The 13,678-nt window shown below is 37.1% G+C and overlaps 1 protein-coding gene and 1 pseudogene across 2 annotated transcripts in view; one reads left to right on the top strand and one right to left on the bottom strand.

Annotated features, from left to right (window-relative positions):
* Positions 1-13,678, bottom strand: part of Kcmf1 (potassium channel modulatory factor 1) — a 79,154-nt gene that overhangs the window by 51,060 nt on the left and 14,416 nt on the right. The gene's annotated exons all lie outside the window — the stretch shown is intronic.
* LOC124101535 (cleavage and polyadenylation specificity factor subunit 5-like) lies at positions 128-12,075 on the top strand (annotated as a pseudogene).

The following is a 13,678-nucleotide window of genomic DNA, read 5'->3' as shown; positions in this document are numbered from 1 at the left end:
GGGCCATTAAGTAGAAGAGCTAAGAGGAGGCAATGCTACGGGGATGTGATAGCTCTATGTAGCCTTAGCAAAAATAACTAGTGCTCTGTAGCTACTGAGCTTAAAACTAGGAGGCATTAAATGCATCATGGTATCCTGGATTCTGCAACAGAAAAAGGTTAACAGTGCGGAAAGTGGGTATAACTGGAATCCGGAATTTACTTAGTAATAACAGACCAACTTTTAAGTTTCTTAGTTATTCATTTGTTTTGGAGCTGGGGATTGAACCCAGGATCTTGCTAATGCTAAGCAGGTATCCTTCCACTGAGCTACACCCCCAGTCTGATTTCTGTTTTGACAAATGTGTCAAGGTAATAAAAGATGTTAACATTCAGGGAAAACAAGTGAGTACATGGGAAGTATCTAAACTATCTTTTCAGTGTTTCTGTAAATGGAATATTACTCCAAAATAAAAAGTTTATTTTTAAAAAATTAAAAAAAGATGCTTCTGGTTCAAAGGATAATTCTCTTATAAGGTAGTACATGCTCTGTCAATGAATAGGTTCTTAGAAATTAAAAGACAAACTGAAACCTGCTTTTGAAAAGATTTCTGCTTATTTCTCAGGACCTGGGTACCATCTAAATTGGAGGCTGAAAAAATTTACTGGGCCTGTCAATATTTACTTTGGAATCTGAAGATGAAAATGTTAAGAACAAAGCAACTGAAACAATGGACAAGTGACAATCTTGTCTATGCAATAATGTTATAATCAATTCTACCAGCTTTTACAACTACAGGTCATAACCCAGTGAAATCAACTAAGTCACTGTAGCTCTCAACTGGGAGGTGCCACTACCACTCCTAAGGGGCACCGTAGAACTAGGGGGTGTAAGATATTTTTTGGTAGTCACAATGACTGAGTGGGTCAAGTAGCACTGGGGGGAAGTGCCAAAGATGTTAGATTTCTTGCAATGCACAGAAAATTTGAAAAAAATAAAAATAAATTTTAAAAAAGACTAATTTGAGGTGTTAATTTCACTGAATTAAGGAATACCCATAGAACTGGTAAAGAAAGCATTATTTTGGGGTGCTCTGTGAAGGCATTTTTGTTTGTTTTATATGCTAGGGAATGAAATCCTGGGCTCCCTCACATTTGCTAGGCACCTATGTGCTATTCCCCTCCCACCCTGAGGGATATTTCTGGAGAAGAGGGGTATGTGAGTCAGTGAACTGAGTGAGAAAAATCTTCCCTCAATGTGGGAAGTTATCATCCAATGGACTGGGAGCCTGAAGAGAATAAAAAACTGAGAAAAGGGATTCTTTTTTTTTCCTGAGGCTAGGACACTCTACTCTCTCCTGCCCATTGAAAACTATGTATTCTTCAGCCTTGGGACTCTGGACTTAAACCAGCAACCTCCTGGTTCTCTGGCCTTTGACCTCACACTGAAAATTACATCACTGGCTTCCCAGGTTCTAAGGCTTTTGTACATAGACTGGGCCATGCTACCAGCAATTAGTCTGTTAAGGGACTTCTCAGCCTCCACAGTCATGTCAGTCAATTCCTCTTACTTCTCTCACTTGTCTATATATACAAATCTTAACTGGTTCTGTCTCTGGAGAATCCTGATTGATACTGTCATTATTCATAAATTTAAGATTGTTTTGCTTCATTTAGAGCCTTACTAAAGACTTTCAGCATCCTCCCCCGCCCAAAAAAAATGTGATGACAAATCTTTGCAGAGGCTGAGTTTACAGTACATTACCTGTACAGAATGCTTTTATAGCTATAACTTCCAAAAATGCAAGAGACTCTGCTGAATAGATTTATCTCCAAACATTAAATTAGTACAGACTTACGAAACACAGGATTCTTGCTAAAGATTTTGATAAAAAAAAACATTGAAAATTTTACATCAATGTCATGCAATTTATATTTAATTTTTTTTTTTTTTTAATTTGTGACAAAATGACTAGAAATCTATGTTGTAAAAATAAACTTACTTTGGGGTTGCTATTATTTTTCTTTTTTTACTCTAATAAGGTCTCTTAAAGTCTACCACATAGTTATTGCTGTTCCTTCTTCCAATTTATTCTTTATTCCTCATCACCTAGAAAAGGATAGGTTTAAATACCACAGACGCATATAGGTTGACAAAGGCAAGTTCCATCAGGTTTTCATGAGATTATTTCATAAGGAATTGTTCTGACACTAACAAATAAGGTCAAACATGTTGGTGACTATTTGATACTACTTTTATTTCTCCTTGTTGACAGTCTGTGATTTGTCTTATGCTATCCATATATATATATATAAATAAATAAAAAGATGCCCCTCTTTCTTACTATATACAAATCGTTCTTTTTTATTCATCCTAACAATTTCCATTCTAGTATCTATCCACATATCCACTTTTCTACACTTTTTAATAGGTATGTTTTTATCCTCTCAAACCAAGCTTATTTCTTACACAGAAATGCAGGCATTTGAGTACTTCATTGTAATGTGTAAGGCAGTTACAATCTATTCATTTTATTTCAGGATAATCAATAGATATTAAAAATATTTGTTATAAAATTAAATGATGCTCCAGGTCACATCCCAGCAACCTGGGAGGCTGAGGCAGAAAGATCACAAGTCAGCCTCAGCAATTTGGCAAGGACTTCAGCAATTCAGCAAGACCCTGTATCAAAATAAAAAATAAAAAGGGATAGGGATATAGTTCAGTGGTAAAGCACTCCTGGGTTTAATCCCCAGTACCAAAAAAAAGAAAGAAGAAAAGAAAAAGAAACTAAATGATGCACTGGCTCCCCCCAAATAATGACTAATCTAGTGGATCTAATCAGAATTTCTTAAAAATTGAAATTTATCAAAATATATTTCAAATAGGGTATTATTTCACTAAACTTTTATTTTTATTAGGTATGTGCTTTCTGGATGCTACAAAAATTTTTGTTGTTGTTTTAGTTTGGGGGTGTTTTCTTTTTGAGGGAGAGTGTTACTAGAGATTTAACACAGGGGCACTTCACCACTGAGATTTTTTTTTTTTTTTTTTTTTAAATTTCAGACAAGATCTCACAAATTGCTGTGGCTGGCCTTGAACTTGTGATTCTCCTGTCTTAGCCTCCCAACCTCTGGGATTACAGACATGTGCTAAGTCTGGCAGGAAAAAAAAAAAAAAAAAAATCAACTTTTTTGCTGTGAGCCAAGGACAAATAATTTTGCAAAATCACACTGAAGTACTTCCCAAGGTCTTTCTTATTTTTATTTTTTTGGAGGTACAAGGGATTGACCTCAGGGGCACTTGACCACTAAGCCACATCCCCAGCCCTATTTTGTATTTTATTTATTTAGAGAAAGGGTCTCACTGAGTTGCTTAGCACCTTGCTTTTGCTAAGGCTGGCTTTGAACTCTTGATCTTTCTGCTGAGCCATCATGCCTGGCTCTAAAGTCTTTTAACACTTGTGTATGGGCAGCCTACAAGGACCCTCACACTCATTTGCCATTTCCTACATAAAGGTCTAACCCCTGTGGAGCTCTAGTCTTACTGTGATTCGCTTCCCACTCCACTCATCCCACCCATGTCCTCCTCCTCTCCCTGAAGTGGATGCTTTCATCTTTCTTACTTCCTACATTTATGCCATCTTCAAGTTACTCCCTCAATTGTGTTTAAAACAACCAAAAATACCTTTTCTGCTTAAAAGCAAACAAGAAAAATCATGGGTATGGCACCAGTTGTTTTAGACACGAAGAAATCCAGGGTGCATAAAGAAAAGGCAGAGGAGGGCTTGCCTGTAAAGAAGTGGAGGTACTTGCCTGTAATCCCAGCTAATCAGGAGGCTAAGGCAGGGGGATCACAAATTTGAGGTCAGCCTGGGCAATTTAGCAAAATCCTGCCTCAAAATAAATTTTTAAAAAAGGAAAAAGCAGAGAAGGGCTAGGGATATAGCTTAGTAGCAGGGGGTTCAATCCCCAGTACAGATGAACAGAAATCCAAATGATATATCTACATGAAAATGAATAACTTTCAAGGTAGTCAGGTTTAATGTTAAGGCCTTCATTAATCAGAAAGAAGCAATTCTATGGGTGGCGGATGACTCAACCGAAAAAAATTAAATAAAAATTAAGTTGTACACTTATCCTATGACCTAGCAATTGTCATTTCTAGGCATATACTGACAGTTATTAAATTATCTTGTTAATTCTAATAATTTTTAAAGTCTCGAGTTTTATGGTATAAAGTAATATCAACAAAAGAGCAATGATTTTAATCTCCTATTTTCAAATATTTATATTAGTTACTTAATTTCCTGTCTCATTATATTCACTTGACCAAGGGATTTTTGACATAGATAACATTACTTCCTAACAGGTACTATGAAAATTTGGTTGTCACAATGATTGTCATGTTGACACTTGGAAGGTCACTATCAGGGATTCTAGAAACCTGTTGTGATGGACAATAATACTAATCAATGAAGAACTGTCCCACCTTCCCATGCTTTGAAATGTCACAACAGAAAAATCTAGAATTTAGAATCAAGCTCAACTTTACATGATTTTAACATACACTTAAATCATCAATAATACAGTTGCTTGGAATGTGACACCAAGCCACTGCTGGAGTTCAAACCAGGAGCCTCTACCACTCTACCACTAAGCTAATCCCCAGCCCCTTGAGCATTTATAATTTTACTCATTATTTCATTTTTATTTTTCCTTTATATTAGAGCATTCTGGTGATTCTAAAGTATGAGTAGAGTTCTCTGTAGAATTCTAATAAAAAAACAAAAAATATAAGAAAATCAACATCTTTAATCACTATGAAACAATGGATCCACATCCCTGGCCACCAGTGAAGAGAGAGCCTGACAGCCCAACCCACTCAAACAACTAGACATTATGGGCCTCTCCATATTATATAAAAATGAATACTACAAAATATTAAGTACCTATGAAATATTCTTACCAAAGATAATAAAACAAAAACCTGAGTCAGGCCTCAGGAATTGAATACCATTCAAAAGAAATATGCGGAGCAGGGCATTTGTGAAAGAATAGGCTAAAATGGTATCATAAAAATGCAACCCAGGGGCTGGGGTTGTGGCTCAATGGTAGAGCACTTGAGTCATGTGGGGCACTAGATTTGATCCTTAGCACCACATAAATAAATTAAATAAAGGTATTGTATCCATCTACAACTAAAAATTTTTTTAAATGTTTTTAAAAAATGCAATCCAGAATGTAGAAAGTTCTATCAAAAAATGATCTAATATTCTTAGCAAATAAATAGCATTTTTAAAGGGAAGTAAAGGGCTATTATAAAATAGTGTACTTTTTATTTTATTTTTGCATTGCTGGGGTTCAAATCCTAGGGCCTTGCACATACTAGGCAAATACTCTACCACTGAGCTAAATCCTCAATCCATATATCCATATACATTTCAAAGGACATACCAACCAAATGAAGTATGCAGATCTGATTTTAACAACATAACTTTATTTATTTGTTTGTTTGTTTGTGGTGGGGGAGTACCAAGGATGGAACTTAAGAGCACTCGATCACTGAGCCACATCCCTGGCCCCATTTTGTATTTTATTTAGAGACAGGGTCTCACTGAGTTGCTTAGTGCCTTACCATTGCTGAGATTGGCTTTGAACTCACAATCCTCTTGTCTCAACCTCCCAAGCCACTGGGATTATAGGCGTGTGCCACTGTACTTGGCCATCAACCTAACTTTAAAAAGACATATTAGACAAATGGGAAAACTGAACATGAATTCAGTATTAGATAATATTGAAGAATTATTGTTAATTTTGTGTATTCTCATTGTGGCAGGATAATAGCAAATTCAAAGCCAGCATGAGCAACTTAATGAGGCCCTAAGCAACTCAGAAAGACCCAGTCTCTAAATAAAATTTAAAAGGGCTGGGGATAAGGCTCAGTGATTAAGCACCTATGGTTTCAATCCTCAATACCAAAACAAAAATATCATACACAAATATTGGTTATGGATAAATACTGAAACATTTATAAGTAGAATGACATGTGGGGTTGAGATTTGCTTTAAAATACTCAAATTCAAAAAAGCAGAAGAAAATGATATGAAAACAGCAAAAAGGCTGGAAGTGTAAGTTCAGCGGTAGATCACTTACCTGACATGAGGCCCTGGGCTCAAACTCGGCAATTAAAAAAAAAAAAAAAAAAAGTAAAATGTGATGTGTTGAAGATGGGTAACAGAACAAGGGAGTATATGAAGTATGTGCTGGCCAATTTTTTTTTCAGTGCTGGGGATTGAACCCAGGACCTTGTGCATACAAGCACAACAACACTCAGTTACATCCCCAGACTCTAAGTTGATTTAAAAAACCATCTTAGAAAAAAACTGATACAGAATCATCTGAGGTGCTATTGTTATACCCGGTTGACAGTCATCTATATGACACAACACTCTGTGAACTATTCAATCAATGCAAAGTTCCTTTTATGTCATCTGACATATCTATCATGTTCATAAGGACTCAATGACAGTCTCTGATAATGTCTATAGTGACACTTTGATACACCAATTTAGAAACACAACCAAAAGAGAGATATAGTTGCTATACTTGGCCTTGGTTTAGCTCCATTGGATTCTAAAACTTCTCATTGTTCACAAATTCTCCCTTGTGTTTTCCTGCCCTAGCCAGTTTTGTTGATTGGAAAGTCTTTTTCTACTCTATCCAGACACACCCCTTCTCAGTCCCCTGGCCTTCATCTGAACACATTTTGAATTGACATAATGTCAGAAAAGAAAGAAAATATTTATTGTTCTCATTGCATTATAATTCTAAATAGATAAGCCTTGTAATATATCTAGTTTTTAAACTTCCTTCCCTATTAGAATGCAATAAATGCCTCATTCAAGAGCAGGGACCATTATTTTATATAAGGAAAGATATCTTTTTATGTTATTAGCACTCAAATTATATGGAAAGTCACCACAAAGAATAAATTTGAGGTGGTACTGAATGTATTAATTAGCTTGAGTTATCCATTCCACAATGTATATATATTTCAAAATATGTTGTACATAGAACTTGAAAACTATCTGCAAAGAATTAAGGAAGATAGACAGATATTTCTATATCCAAGATGAGAATCATGAAGACACAATAGCTAAAAAACCAGGGCTTACCATGTGCCAGGCACTACTCTAAACATTTTATCTGTAATAACCAAATACAACCACCCTCTCAAGTTGCTACACATTATGCCCATTTCATGCAGTGAAGCATAAAGAGATAACTTATCCAAAGTCATAGTAAGTAACCAAGCTGGCATTTGAAACCAGGAAGTCTAGCTCTATTTTAGTCAGCTTTTTCACTGCTGTAACTACAAGACCTGACCAGAACCACTGCAGAGGTGGAAAAGTGTATTTAAGGGCTCATGATTTCAGGTCTCAGTCCACAGACAGCCACCTCCATTTCTGGGGGCTCAAGGTGAGGCAGAACAACATGGCATAAGAGTGTGGCAGAGGGAAGCAGCTCACATGATCAGGAAGCAGACAGAGAGATCTTCCCTTGCCAAATACAAATATATGCCCCAAAGTCACATCCCCAATACAGACCTCCTCCAGCCATACCCTATCCACCTTCAGTTACCACTCGTTCACTCGTTTAATCCCTATCAGGGATTTAATTCACTAAGTGGGTTAATACTCTCACAACCCACTCATTTCTCCTCTGAACCTTCTTGCATTATCTCACACATGAGCTTTTAGGGGGGGACACCTCACTTCCAAACCATAACAAGCTCCAAAGCTTTATTCCTAACTGCACTATTCAGCATCTAAGGAAAAATTTCATAGTAAATAGGAAAACTTTATCCACTATAGAAGTCTGGCCTTGGGATATCTATGAATTAATAAATTCTCTCTGAGCCCAAAGTTTTGGTTCTCTCAGTGCTCTCTCTGTACTGTATAGAGAATGGGCTGGAATAAGAGTAATGGGATCTAGATTCTAGTCCTGACTTTGTCACAAACTTAAGGTATGATTTCAAGAAGTATGTGTGACTCTGCCTTTCTAAACCACAGCTAGAGGTAAAGATGCAGGAATGGGAGTAGGTAGAGGCTGCTGCTGCAACTGATTTCCTTCTGGACCAAAAGGTCTTATTCTATCTTCCTCTTGATTTTATTGGAGGAAAAGGACTAAAATAAATTAATTCATTATCCAGCTGTTAAACTGGCCTAATATGCACAGTGAGATCTACAAAAATCAGACCTATACAGCTACAACACTGGCATTATGAGACAAGTGGGTTTTCTACCTCTAGGATCCTTCTCTTCTGCTACTATGGAGAAAAAGATAAAGTTCACAGGCCTCCAAACTGGTCATCTTCTAAAAGGTCTGGAAAACTCAAGCCACAATAAACTGGAAAGAAGGGCAAAATAATCACATCGTGTCTGGACTTTAAGACTCCTAAATGTTTTTGCTCAGTCCAAATTTATTCATATTCATTATCCAACCAACTAAACTACAGTTCATCCCAATGACCTACAAACCTCCATTTGAATATCTAACAGACATATCTAACTTAATACATTGGAAACAGAATTCCTGACTGCTGCCTTCCAAAATGTTCCTCCCTTCTTCCTGCCTTGCTCATTTCAATAATTGGCCCTCTTCTCATAACTTGCTTTCACAAGGATGACCAAGCTGTCACCCTTGGTCAAGTCTTTTCCCCTACATTACACCAGAAGTCCGGTTGGCTCTACCTACAAAGTACACCCAGATCAAGGTTGGGGGTTAAGTGCTCAGTGGCAGAGCATGTGCTCAACATGTGTGAGGCCCTGGATTCAATTGCCAGCAACACACACACACACACACACACACGGCCACTCAGAACACCTCTCACCATTCAAGCTACCTTTATCCTCCACCTAGAGAGCTTCCCAACCTATCTTAATCTAACCTCCTCTGAAATACCTAACCATCTTCTTTAAAGTAGCCCACACAAACTATCCATCTAACTTCCATAATTATTTAATCTTTAGTCTTTGAATTTTTCTTCAGAATATTTATCACCATCCAAAATCATACATTTCATCTCTGGCCCTCATCTCTACTAAGATGTAAGCTCTACAATGAGAGGAACTTCTTAGCTGTCATCACTAGTCCCAGCTTCAGTAACAACGCCTAGCATAGTTGATTGTCAGTTTGTTCTTTCATTTATTTGTTCATTCATTCATTCATTCATTTCATGGGATTGAAACCAAGGCTTCCCACATATTAAGCATATGTTCCACCACTGAGCCACATCCCCAGTGCTGACCTGGGTATACTTTTGCAGAGCCAACAGGACATGTTGATGTAAGATAAAGGAAAAAGAGCCAAAGATTGCAGCCTGGTCATCATTGTAAAAGTAAGTAGAAAGAAGTGGGCCATTTTACTGAGATGAGGAAGGGAGAACCCAGGCCTCATCTCAGTAAAAGTCAAGAGTTCTGTTTCCAATGTACTGAGTTAGAGATGCCTATTAGAAATTCAAATGGAGGTCAAGAATATAGCTAAGTGATACAGCACTTAAAGGCCTGGGTTCAATCTTTAGTACTACTATAAAGAAAAAAAGGAAAAAAAAAAAAAAACACATCATCAGGTATTCAAATGGAGATCTGTAGGTCTTTGGGATGAAATAATTAGATATCTCTATTATATGCCAAACCCTAATCTAGGTGCTAGAGAAACCTCCAGCTATTGTCATTTCTCTCTCCCTCCACAGAAAAAATTCTTTTGAGGAAGGTCCCTAATTTCATGCGCACTCAGGATTTAACATATTACAATCTGGTCTCCAGCTTACTCCTTTGAAACTGCTCATTAACTTCTACAACCATCCCCACTCCAAGGCCGCAGGCCAATGAACAATTTATTCACTATTTTCTTGACTAACACTCCTTCCCAGTTCCTCTACTCTCTATGCTATTTCCATTCAGCCAGTCTCCTGTTCCTTCAATATTAAGTGTTCCACAGGGTTTGATGGTTACTCTTTTTATCTTCCCAATCTGTATGTTCTCACCATGCCTGAGCAATTAACTTTATTGCTATGGGTTGATTCATCTTAGCACAGACCTCAATCTCACAAGTTAGCCCCCCTAACATCTCTACAGGTGTTTCAAGCCCAACAAGGTGAAAATCAAAGACACTTCTTTTTTAACTACTTCTGGCACCCACCTTCAAAGCATACTTATCTGTCCTTTATATATATCTTGATGAAACCACAAATCCAAGAGTTTTCTTAAATTCTCCCTTCTTCCACAATCCTTATGCCTGATCAATCACCAAAATATATCTACTTGCCCCTACAACTACAGCAAATATCCCTCCTATTCTCCTCCCTGCAAATCCATCCTCCAGAGCATATCTTTCTAAAACACAAAAATCAGATCATATTACTCCCTGGCTCAAAATTTTCTAAAAACTAATTCCCCATTTCCCTACTGTCAACAAAGTTCATCTCTTGGCATCAGTCCTCCTTTTCTGCTTTAGTAATGCTATGCTTTCTCCTACACAAAGAGCCTGGCAACTCAACAACAACCTTTTCTTTTGTGAGTACCTTCACAAATTCATCCATGAAACAAAGGAACCTGCCATATCTGTTTTCCCACTATACCTTGTAAGTATACCTTTATCATAGTTCCTACTACACTTGTCTCATCTTAGGAGGTTGGAACTCCCCAGTGCCCAGCCCATCTCCATATAAAGAATTCAATATATGCTTAATAAGTGAATGGTTTAAAGCAGAGTCCAGCAAGCCCCAGTATGCAGTTCAATCTGGCCCATCATCTATTTTTGTACAACTTTTTAGCTAAGAATGGTTTTTACACTTTTAACTGGAAAATAATAACAACACACCTATAAATATTTACACTACTATACTGCAGTTCAGTGGTAGACAGCTTGCCTAGTTGCCTAGCTTTCAAGGTCCTGGGTTTGATCCCCAGCACTGCCAAAAGAAGAGAGAGAGAAAAGAATATTCAGTGGTATATCATGTAAAATTCAAATTATATGAAATTCAAATTTCAGTGCCCATATTTATTGGCTCACTGCCATGTTCATCTGTGTTTATGTGTGTGTACACATATATATACACGTGTGTGTGTGTGTGTGTGTGTGTGTGTATATATATATATATATATATATATATATATATGGTCTTAGAGCTGCTTTTGTCTACAACAACAGAGCTGGAGTAGTTGCAATTGAGATCACGGAGCAACATTTGCTATCTGGCCCTGTATAGAAAGTGTGCTGACCTCGGAATTAAATATAAATAAGATCTTGCACTCTTCTGTTAATGGCAGGTGACAATGGCTTAGCAGGACACAGACAACCACTGCCTGTACTGCACAGGGGTAAGTTTCCTCTACCTCCCATTTTCTCCTTCCACTTTCTGCTAGTGGCCATGCTCACCAGCATGTCTGTAGCACTGCCCAATAGCTAGCAGATAGGCTGCAGGGATTGGGGTAAGCAGGCATTCCACAATGAGCCTAAGCAGCTGATCAAGTATACCACCAACCTCTTACCACTCAAACTTTTGGTACAAAAGAGCTCCTTTATGAGCATAACTCTGCTGCAGACGGATTTCAGCACATGAGGAAAGAATTTTATAAAACTGACATGAAAGGGACTGTAGAAAGAGTACCGACTGTATGAGCAATAGCTACCTCATGTGACATGGGGATGACTTTCTTCAAATTACCTGGTAGTGAACGAAACACAGAAGATGAAGTTGAAAGACTAAAATGCTTAGTGATGGAGATATTGGAAGATAGAGTCTTCCAAGGCTGAATCACTGATGACTGCATTGATAACTGGTGGAGACCAAATTTTGAACCTCTGCAGTTGTCGACATATTCCTGCAGACATTACAAAGCCTAAGGAACATAAGTAGTTGTTTCTGATTCAGCTTCAAGAGAAAGTCTTGTTTACAGTCCCTAAAAATTACAAGTTGGTAGATGCCCCTTTGTTTGAATTGTATGACAATATGCCAGGATAAGAACTCATAACTTCTATTTCTACTCTCCCTCAATTGTTAAGCAAGTTCAGTTTCATATACAATTGAATACCTGCACAGAAAAAGTAAAAGAACCCATTTCAGTGAGCACAGCTATACCCAGTGTAAAATAGACATCTTAGGAAAGTTTTTATTTTATCTCTTTTCCAATCCCTAAATTGATACCTACTTTATATTTAAATAGTAAAGTTAATATGAAGAACTAAATAGTGGTGTAAATAATGTGGTTTATTTACTTTTGATTCTAGTAATAATTTTTGTGCAACATTAATGAAAGTGAATTTGTATTTTTTCCATTGAACTTCAAAAAATCTAAAATAAGTTAATACTTATAAGTTTCCTTATAAAAAACTTACAGTAAGTTTTTTAATAATAATTATAAAATACTTAAAAATAAACAGAGACTTTTTTGATAGAACCTAGTCCAAAGTCCTGGCTTTAGCACTTGCTATCTGTGTAATCTAGGAAAAATAACCTCTCCATATGTAATCTAAAATATAATATACCTTGCCAGGTTATTTTGAAATTTTAATATGCCTATTTACTGAGGTCCCTGCTATAGGAACCAATCTAAAAGGTACTGATACAGAGTATAGCTGAATACTGAGAACCCAAGTCTGGGTTTGAATTCCAGCTCTATCACACACAGTGTCACCTTGAGCAAGATACTTAACTTCTGGGCATATCAATTTCTTCCTCTATAAAATGGGGTCATAATAGACATCTCAAGGGACTTGTGAGAATTAAATGAGTTGGTACATGTGAACTGCTGAGACGGTGCCTGGCACACATTAAGTTCTCAATAAATATTACTATTCATATGGCTGATGCTTGTTTAATAATATTTCTCCCCCTCTGATGCTTCACCTTTTGTAACTCTCATCCCCATTCCCAAGAAGCCCACATTTAAAGGAGAAGACAAGCAAACAAGTCAGTATTTGTATGAGAATACAACTACAGAAGATGGCTTCCAAATCAGTTACTTGGTTCTCTTGGCTCGCCAACTTTTTTTTTTTTTTTTTGGTACAGAGGCGCTTTACCACTACTGAGTCACATCTTCAGCCCTTTATATTTTTATATTGAGACACAGTCCCACTAAATTCTTTAGGGCCTCACTAAATCACTGAGGCTGGCCTATAACTTGTGATCCTCCTACCTCAGCCTCAGCCTCCTGGGTACTGGGATTACAGGCATGTGCCACCATACCCAGCTTGAGGTAACTTCTACCCTGTTCTTGCTCCTAAACATGAACTCACTGTTTACTCCCTCCTTTATGCTTTCTTCCTTAGAAATAGCTAATCCCCAGGCTTCAAAGAAAAGACAAAATTCTTACCTCTAACCCTGATGTGTCTCCCCTGAACCCCAGTATAATTATTTTCAAATTTGTAATTTCTATCAAATATACTACCATCATCTTAAATTCAAAATATCAAAAGCTGAAAATCATTCTTTATCCTGTGCCTTCCTCTTTTCCAAATTTACTAGAAGATGCTATTCTTTCAGCACTCTGGTTAGTTGTCCTACTTTATTCCTTGTTCTCTCTCACAATAAGACCTTATCCTATGTTATCCTTTTTGCTTTCTGTTCCTATTGCCATTGACTAAATCTGATCTTTATAATTTTAAGCTCATTTTAGCAAAAAGCCTCTAAC

The sequence above is a fragment of the Marmota monax genome, unplaced genomic scaffold (assembly GCF_021218885.2).
Source record: "Marmota monax isolate L192 unplaced genomic scaffold, Marmota_monax_Labrador192_F-V1.1 WCK01_AAM20220418_F8-fsc00390, whole genome shotgun sequence".
Taxonomy (NCBI): domain Eukaryota; kingdom Metazoa; phylum Chordata; class Mammalia; order Rodentia; family Sciuridae; genus Marmota; species Marmota monax.
The sequence above is the reverse complement of the archived record's forward strand: the minus strand, read 5'-3'. Positions and strand labels throughout refer to the sequence as shown.